This window comes from Ursus maritimus, unplaced genomic scaffold, assembly GCF_017311325.1.
Source record: "Ursus maritimus isolate PB19 unplaced genomic scaffold, ASM1731132v1 scaffold_7, whole genome shotgun sequence".
In the NCBI taxonomy this organism is placed as follows: domain Eukaryota; kingdom Metazoa; phylum Chordata; class Mammalia; order Carnivora; family Ursidae; genus Ursus; species Ursus maritimus.
Window position 1 is genome coordinate 34963932 of NW_024426885.1, and position 7956 is coordinate 34971887.

The following is a 7956-nucleotide window of genomic DNA, read 5'->3' on the forward strand; positions in this document are numbered from 1 at the left end:
ATTGAAAAATAGTGAAAAAAATTGTATTGCTAACACACAATGCAATACTAGTTTCAGGGGTACGACATAGTGATTCAGCAAGTTTGTACATTATGCTGTGTCCACCACAAGTACAGTTAACATCTATCACCATACAGCAGTACCTCCTCACGGTTTCCTTAATAACATCTTTTCTCTAGCTCACTTTATTGTAAGAATATATAACATAGAAAATATGTCAGTCATCCATTTGTGCCATGGATAAGGCTTCTAGTCAACAGTAGAAGGGAACTGTTAGTAGTGAAGTTTTGGGGGAGTCGGAAGGTGTATGCAGATTTTTAACTCTGGGGGGCATTAGTCCCCTTGCCCCCTGTGCGGTTCAAGGGTCACTTTCTATGTGTTATGGAAGCCCAATAAACATTGTCAAATTCAAACCATCAGGCGTGTATTGAATTCTAGCATATGTTACACTGAATTTATTTCATTCAGTCATTCAGTAAATATTCTTGGAGTGCCTCTATGTGTCAGGCACCGAGCTGGGCTCTGGAGACCCCGCAGTGAAGCCAACAGACAACATCAAACTCAACAGGCCAGCGTGGGAGACAGCTATTCATCTCACCCCACCAACATGAAGTCGCCATGTTACATAAGGTATCTGATGCCCACCAGAGCCTCCAAGGGAAGAGCCCAGTCACGGAAGTCGGGGAAGATTTCCCTGAAGAAGGGTCTCCCGAGTTGAGCTGGGAGGGGCTGGTTCATTAGATAATGCTGACTAAGCTGAGTGAAGTGTTGTTTGGAGTTATTTAGGTACGGACAGGGGAGGCATGAGCAAAACCTCAGTAATGGGGAGAAACTGCAAGACTAAGGGGCACAAGAAAGCAAGGTGTCTAGATGGAACTTGTAGACCATGACTGTGGTATTGCAATTTCTATATTTGGTCTTCATCCTTATTTTTGGCACAGAGCCCTTGAAACTCTTGAAATTTCCTAAATGATAGGAATGATCAAGGAGTCTTAATATTCATTACTCCTTTCAACCACATCTGAGTTTGTTAAGGTGACTCTTGGAAAGCACCTAAAGATGGGGGCCGGTTGCCAGGGCAACCAATCATGTGGTTAGAGGGTTAGAACTTGCAGTCCCACCCCCTCACCCCTACCACCCAACCCCCAGAGAAAGAGGCTGGTGTTGAGTTGATTACCAGTGGCCAATTAATCAGTCATGACTAATGAAGCCCTCATAAAACCCCAAAAGGGTGGGGTTCAGAGAGCTTCCAAGTTGGTAAACAGGTAGCGATTTGGGGAGAGTAGCGTGCTTAGAGAGGGCATGGAAGCTCTGTGCTCTGTCCCCATACTCTGTCCTATGTATGTCTTCTATCTGGCTGTTCCTGAGTTAATTCTTTTTATAATAAATTTGTGATTTTGTAAGTAAAATGCTTCTCTGAGCTCTGTGGGTCACTCGAGCAAATCAATTGAACCCAAGGAGGGGGTTGTTGAAACCTCCAATCTCTGGCCAGTGCATCAGAAGCACTGGTGACAGCCTGGACTTGTGATTGGCATCTGAAGTGGGGGTGCAGTCTTACAGGACTGAACCCTTAACCTGTGGGATCTTACACGATCTCCAGATAGAGATGTCACAGATGAGTTGAACTATAGGACAGCCAGCTGGTGTCACAGAATTTGTTGGTGTGGGGAACCCCCCTCCCACCTACACATGCACGTCGGAACTGGGCAAAGAATCATGAATGAACAAGCATGAGGCATGATGGGGTTGGGGAGGTAGGCAGAGCCCAGAACATGAAGGTCCCCAGAGGCCACGTTAAGGATTTTGATTTATTCCAAGAGCAATGGGAAGCCTTTAAAATACTTTCAGCAAAATAAGGGCAGGGGTAGAGCATGGGGAAACATAATCAGATTTGCAACTTGAAAATGGTGCTGTGAAAACAGAGAATGGGCATTAGGCAGGGGGTTGTTGGTGAGAACGCAGATGGGAAACCAGAAACAAGGCTTTTCCGGCCATCCAGTGGAGAATGTGACAGATTAGACTGTGGTAGTGGTAGACTAGATGCTGGCCACGTGAAGAGATCTTCAGGATGCAGACCTCCTGGGCTTGGTGGATTTGATGGAAGAGGATGTGTCCAGGATGACCGCCAGGTTTCATGTCTGGGGGACTGGATCAATGGTGGAGACATTCACTGAGTCTGGGAATAGTGGAAAAGGTGGTTTGGGGAGAGGAAGTTTTAGATTCTGCTTTGAGATTGGTTAGTTTGAGATGTCTTTGAAACAATCAAGAGGGGGAATGGGCTAGCCCAGTGATGGGTATTAAGGAGGGCACGTATTGCATGGAGCACTGGGTGTTATATGCAAACAATGAATCTGGAACACTACATCAAAAACTAAGGATGTACTATATGGGGACTAACATAACATAATAATAAAAACAAACAAACCAAAAACCAAAAAAAAAAAAAAAAAAAGGAAACAGTCAAGAGGGCCTTCCAGGTAGGCTGCTGGGTATTTGGCTCAGGAGCTCAGAGGAGTGGTGGGCTTTGCAGAGATCAATCTGCAGGACCTCGGAGTAGATGTGGCCATTGAAGTGTGCGTCTGGGTGAGATCACCCAGGGAAGCTAGTTAGGCTGAGAAGAGAGCAGCCAGGCCCTCCCTGGAGGACTGTCCATAATTAAAGACCCAGTAGAAGAGGGGGCATTGGTAGGCCTGGGAGTAAGCTCTTCCTCAAATACTGCAACCCAGACACCGCACTTGCCTCCAGCTTGCCTGCCCCTTTCCTGCTGGCCAGAGACGAGGAATGAGAATCAGGAGTTGGACGTGAAAGCCAGGAAGAGAGAAGTTGTTTCAAGAAGGAAGCCATGCTCACCACCGTTGAATTCCGCTACACGAGCAGATCATCTAGACACTGGAAAAAACGTTTGCCTTTCTCTGTGTGTCGAGGCCCCGTGTCCCGTGTGAGACTGGAGATGAATGCGTTCGCGCTCGCCTCACCTTGGCTTTCTACTCTTCTGTAGATTCCCCGAGCGCCTTTGTCTTCGCTCGGCCAGACCGAGCCGTCCTCACTGCCCCTCTCCCTCCTCCTGGAGCGGCCTCCACCCCGCCTCACACCTGCTTCACTCTCTCTCTTTTCGGGAGAAGGGCTCTTCATTTAATCATTTGTCATCAACGACCCTCCGCCCACTGCTGAGTTTGCTGGTCGTTGAATCGGCTCCGTAGCTGAGAAGCCTGTGGCACGTGTAGGGTCTCCTTTGTGGAATAACGGATGGCGGGAAGATCCTGCTCTGTGGGAGCCAGCACCGAAGCCACAGTGGTTAAAGGCATAGGCTCTGGAATCTGACAGACGTGGGTTCAAATCCCAGCTCCGTCATCAGCTTTGTGATGTGAGGCAGATTAATTAACCTCTCTGAGCTGAGCCACAGTTTCCTCATCTGCAAAATGAGGACCATAACCGAACCTCGGAGAGTCATTATGAGGGTTCTGGGGGCACAGCACCGGGCCCACAGTCGGCACTTGAGAAACACGGGGCGCTGCTGTGACGATTTGTATTTGATTTTTTTGTTGTTGGGTTCTTTCAGCTTCTCCAGGAGGCACTTGGGTTCCAGACTGGCAGTCTGATGGGGAGGGAGGCACTGAGGTCTAAAGTAACCTGCCCCCTTCCTGCAGGAGACCCCCTTCCCTGTGCTCCCCAAACCCAGCCTGTAGGCGTCTCTAGCGTTGCTCCGAGCACACGCATGGTGATCGACTGACCTGCGTGTCTGTCCACCTCACTGGACGTTGAAATCTTTAAAGGACCTCATCCTAGCACAGAATCTAGCAGAGGGAATGACGGCTCATGACTATTAACCCTGAGCAGCCACGCAGACACACCCCGAGATTTGCACAGTCTGAAGCAAGAATACAGACAGAGGCCACACAGCGAGTGCCTAAAGATTTTAGTTAGCTGTAAAGGCTTACTGCGCCAGCCTCCGTTCTCACTCAGGACCCTGCAGACTGGTTCCCAGGGACAGAGGCATAGTTCCCCCGGGGCAGTCCTGCTGCCTGTGGGCTTGAGTGGTTTCAGGGACCCCTGGGGCAGAGGGGCCAGGAGCCGGGTATTGGCTCATCTGAACCGGGCCGGGAGGGGGGGCAGGGGGAGGGAGGAGACTAACTGGTTAGGATCCCCAGGGAGCCAGGGCCTCCCAGAATTATTTGACCCAAGCAGAGGCGAGGGAGAGGGTGCAGCTGTCTGCCTGGACAGTCACTTTGGGGGGTGATCTGAGGCATGTGACTTTAACCAAGCAGTGCACCCTTACATAGGTCTCAGGACAGCGACCAGGACCCTTCGCTTCCCCCTCCCAGGCACCATCCTGTGGCCCAACGGGCCCAATCAGGTGGCATGTTCCTCTCCCCTAATTCCCGTTCACTCAATTGATTATTGAACTTTCAACAGTTGCCTAAAAAACCGAAAAGGGAAAACACAAACAACAACAACAACACAACCATGTTGCGGAGCTTGTGATATGCGGGGCCTGCTAGAAGGCAGGCACAGGCAAGCCCCCTCTTGCCCCAGTCTAGGGGCGCTGACAGTAGTGCAACTGTTTTTCCCTTAAGAACAGCATCTGCAGGGGCGCCTGGCTGGCTCAGTCGGGAGAGCATGCAACTCTTGATCTGGGGGTTGTGAGTTTGAGCGCCACCTTGGGTGTAGAGATTACTTAAAATCTTAAGAAAAAAGAAAAAAACCACCCCAGTATCTCTAAGTTCATAGTATAGGGGAGTCACCGCTATTGTTCCCCTGTGCTGAGGGCCGGGCCACAGCACCGAGCTGTGCAGACTAGACGGCTCGGGGCCCTTGCAGCCTGGCTGGGAAGACAGATGCCTCTCAGGTCCCTGGAGCTGAGCTGAGTGTTACAGGAAGGGAGGTACAGGGTAAAGTAGCCAGGGCAGGGACCAGAGAGGGGAAGCGTGCCCGAGGTCGCACAGCTAGTGAGCGCTGACTTTCTTGGTTCTCCTCCAGGGTCGCTGCTCATTTCCTTGTCAGCACCTCACTCAACCCCAGAGCTTTGGGGCTGCCTCCGATGGAAACCCCCAGCGGCAGCTCTGAGACACTCTGCAGTGAGCACGTTTGTAAGAATCAGAGGGAGATACTGTCCTTGGGCTGTTTCCATCTCACTGCTTGGTCAGTGCCAATGGGAAAACTTCCCAGAACACCCCGGCTTTTCACCCAACTGCTTCTACATGAAGAGTTGGGAAATGCAGGCAGTTTGGTGCCAGTAGGTTGTGTTGACCAGCCCAGACCAGCGGGCTCCAACTCCACGGTCAGGGAGCAGAGCCGTCTGCGTCACACGCTCGCGCAGGCCTGTCAATTCCATCCGGTCCCTGGGTGGGTCACTCTGTGCTCACGGTGCCCGAGTCAGCCACCTTGGACCCTGGTGGTACAGACAGGACCTTGCTTTCTCTTCCTTCAGTCGTGCCCTCTGCTCGCAGGGGGCAGCTATGGGACGGTCTGGCCTGGGCTGGTGCCAGGGCCAGTCTCTCAGTCTGGGCTGAGCCTTGCACTGCAGGGCGGGGAGCAGATGGAGCTCTTTTCTCCTGCTGGTGCCGTCAAGAACTGAATCACGGCTGACGGGCTGTGTGTCATCTTGCCTCTGGACATGGTGACCATGGAGAGAGCCCGGTCTGTTCCCTGGGCCACGAAGGGCACGAAGGGAAGGAAGGCCGAGGGCGGAGTCTGCTCATAGCTAGTGATCATCCGAGGTTCCCAGTGACCTGGTGGGCTCACGCTGCAGGAGTTAAGGAGGGAGGATTTACAGAGAGGTTTTCTGGCGAGTGAACTGGGCTGCGAACCCCATTCAAGTCAGAGAGGTGGAGGGCATTGTCCTCTCCACCCAGGTCTAGTGAAGGCTCCCTGTGTGTTCTTGTGACTGTGGGGACATGGTGTGTGGAGTAGACACAGGCAGAGGAACCGAAAGGCCAGAGGCTGTGTCTCTCTCGGTCCTAAGGCATCAGGACAGGCAAGAGAGAGAGAGAGAGAGTTACTGCCAGGCTGAGAAGAAACACAGACTCCTCTTTGGCAGTGGGGCGATGCTGCATGCCTATTTGGGACCCTCTGAGGGACCTGAGCTGGGAAGGCCGGCAAGGAGCCACTAATAAGGGATCCCGCCCAAGCTGAGTTCCTATGGAAGGAGAGAGCTGGCTAGAGTAGAAGGAGAGGGTCGCCATGACAGCCCACTATAATCAAGGCCTGGCCCCTGGCAAAGTGAGTGGTGGCTGAAATACCCGAGAGGGATCCTCCAAAGAACCCAGGAAGCCTGCCAGGAGAGGGAGCTCGAACTGTCAGGTCCAGATCGCTGGAGCCCGTTTACAGGCTGCTCTGCGGCCCGGGGTTTCCCACTCCCGGACTCAGGCACCCAAACCTGCGAGGGGAAGGAAGGAAGGAAGCTGGCCCTTGACTAGGCTCCAGTGAGGAGCCGGGAAGGTGTCATCTCGCAACGAGTATTGAAGTGTTGATGAATATACTTGTGGCTATTCTGATTTCTGAATTGAGACCGTGTCTTGTGATTTAAAGTGCACTGAGAAAGTCGTGGGGACTGCTGACCTTTTCATCCAGTGGGAGGGGACTGGGAGCAACACCGAGAAGTAGGTGTTTTAATGACATCTTGTGAGTTCTCGGTGAATGTCACATTTGCATCAGGGTCTCATCGACCTCTGAGGTAATCAGTGGGACCCAAGCTGGCATTGCTCTGTGTGCCCCCCCCACATGCCTGTGACAGGACAGGGCTGTGTAAGGCCTGGGGGGGAGGGCATGCAGGACCAGCCCGGGGAGGGAGGATGGGGGGCTCCTGGAGAAGACGTCTGCGCAGGTGCCGGGTCTGGGCCTCGAGGGGCAAGTCTGGGTGCCCAGCAGGGAGCAGGTCCCATGGGAGCTCTAGTGACAGCCCTGGACTGGGCTGGTGGCAGAGGCTTTTTAGGGCCCGATCTCCCACTCCCTCCGAACAGGACTCTCCTCCCTGCTCCCTGCCCACTCTGGGTTTCCTAAGTGGGGAGGGAGCTCAGGTGTGGCTGCCGCTCTTTGGTTCACGGCTTCTTCCCACCCTCTGGGTCTGAGTTCTGCACCCCCATCTACAGCTGCACGCATGACCTGAAACCTTGGGTTACATTGAATTTAGTCCCGCTGGGGATGGGCTGGGGCTGAAATGTGTAGGGAAACCTTTTCTCCAGGGCTGCTTAAGTTCACCTCGAGGCACACTGACACTGGCCTGGGCTCCTTCGGTTTTTCTTACCTGCTCCAGGCTTTTAATCTGTTCCCACTTCTGTTCTAAGCCCTACACCCTTAACTATCTAGTCTCTGCAAAGTTTCCAGAGTGACAATTTTAAAATATAAAAAAAGATGTCAGTCCCCCGTTTAAAATCCTTCTATTGTGCTCAGAGTAAAATGCAAGCTTCTAAATAGGACCTAAAAACATCTACAGGACCTCACGGCTGCCGCCTTCTCCGGACCCCCCTCGCGTTGCTGTCCGCCTTGCCACTCCTCGTGGCCGCCGGCTTCCTGCAGGTGGCTGGCCTGCATGCAGCTCTCCAGGCGCGTTCCCGCCCTCAGAAATATGCTTCCCCCCCCTTCGCCTGGCTCGCTCTAGCGTTTCTTTCAGGTCTTGGCTTAAGCATCATTTTCTCAGGTCTTGACCTCCCGTTCTTATAAGATTACTTAGCACTCTTTTTAGTATGCGTTTATTGTGTTTGTTCAACCGCTATCTCTTCCCCGTACTGGAAGCTTCGTTAGCGTTACGGGTGGCCATCTGTTTGGCTCACCACCTACCTCCCCGAGCCCAGCACCGTGGCTGCGCAAAATACAACGGGCGCTCCAAACGGTGTGTGCACCCAGGGACAACACGCATGCGCTGTCCGCTCAGGCGCCCACGGCTAGCAGGTGTTCACCCGCTACGCGAGCCACGCTGGAGGGGCCCGGCGGGGCGGGGTGGGGGAGGCGGGGGGGGGG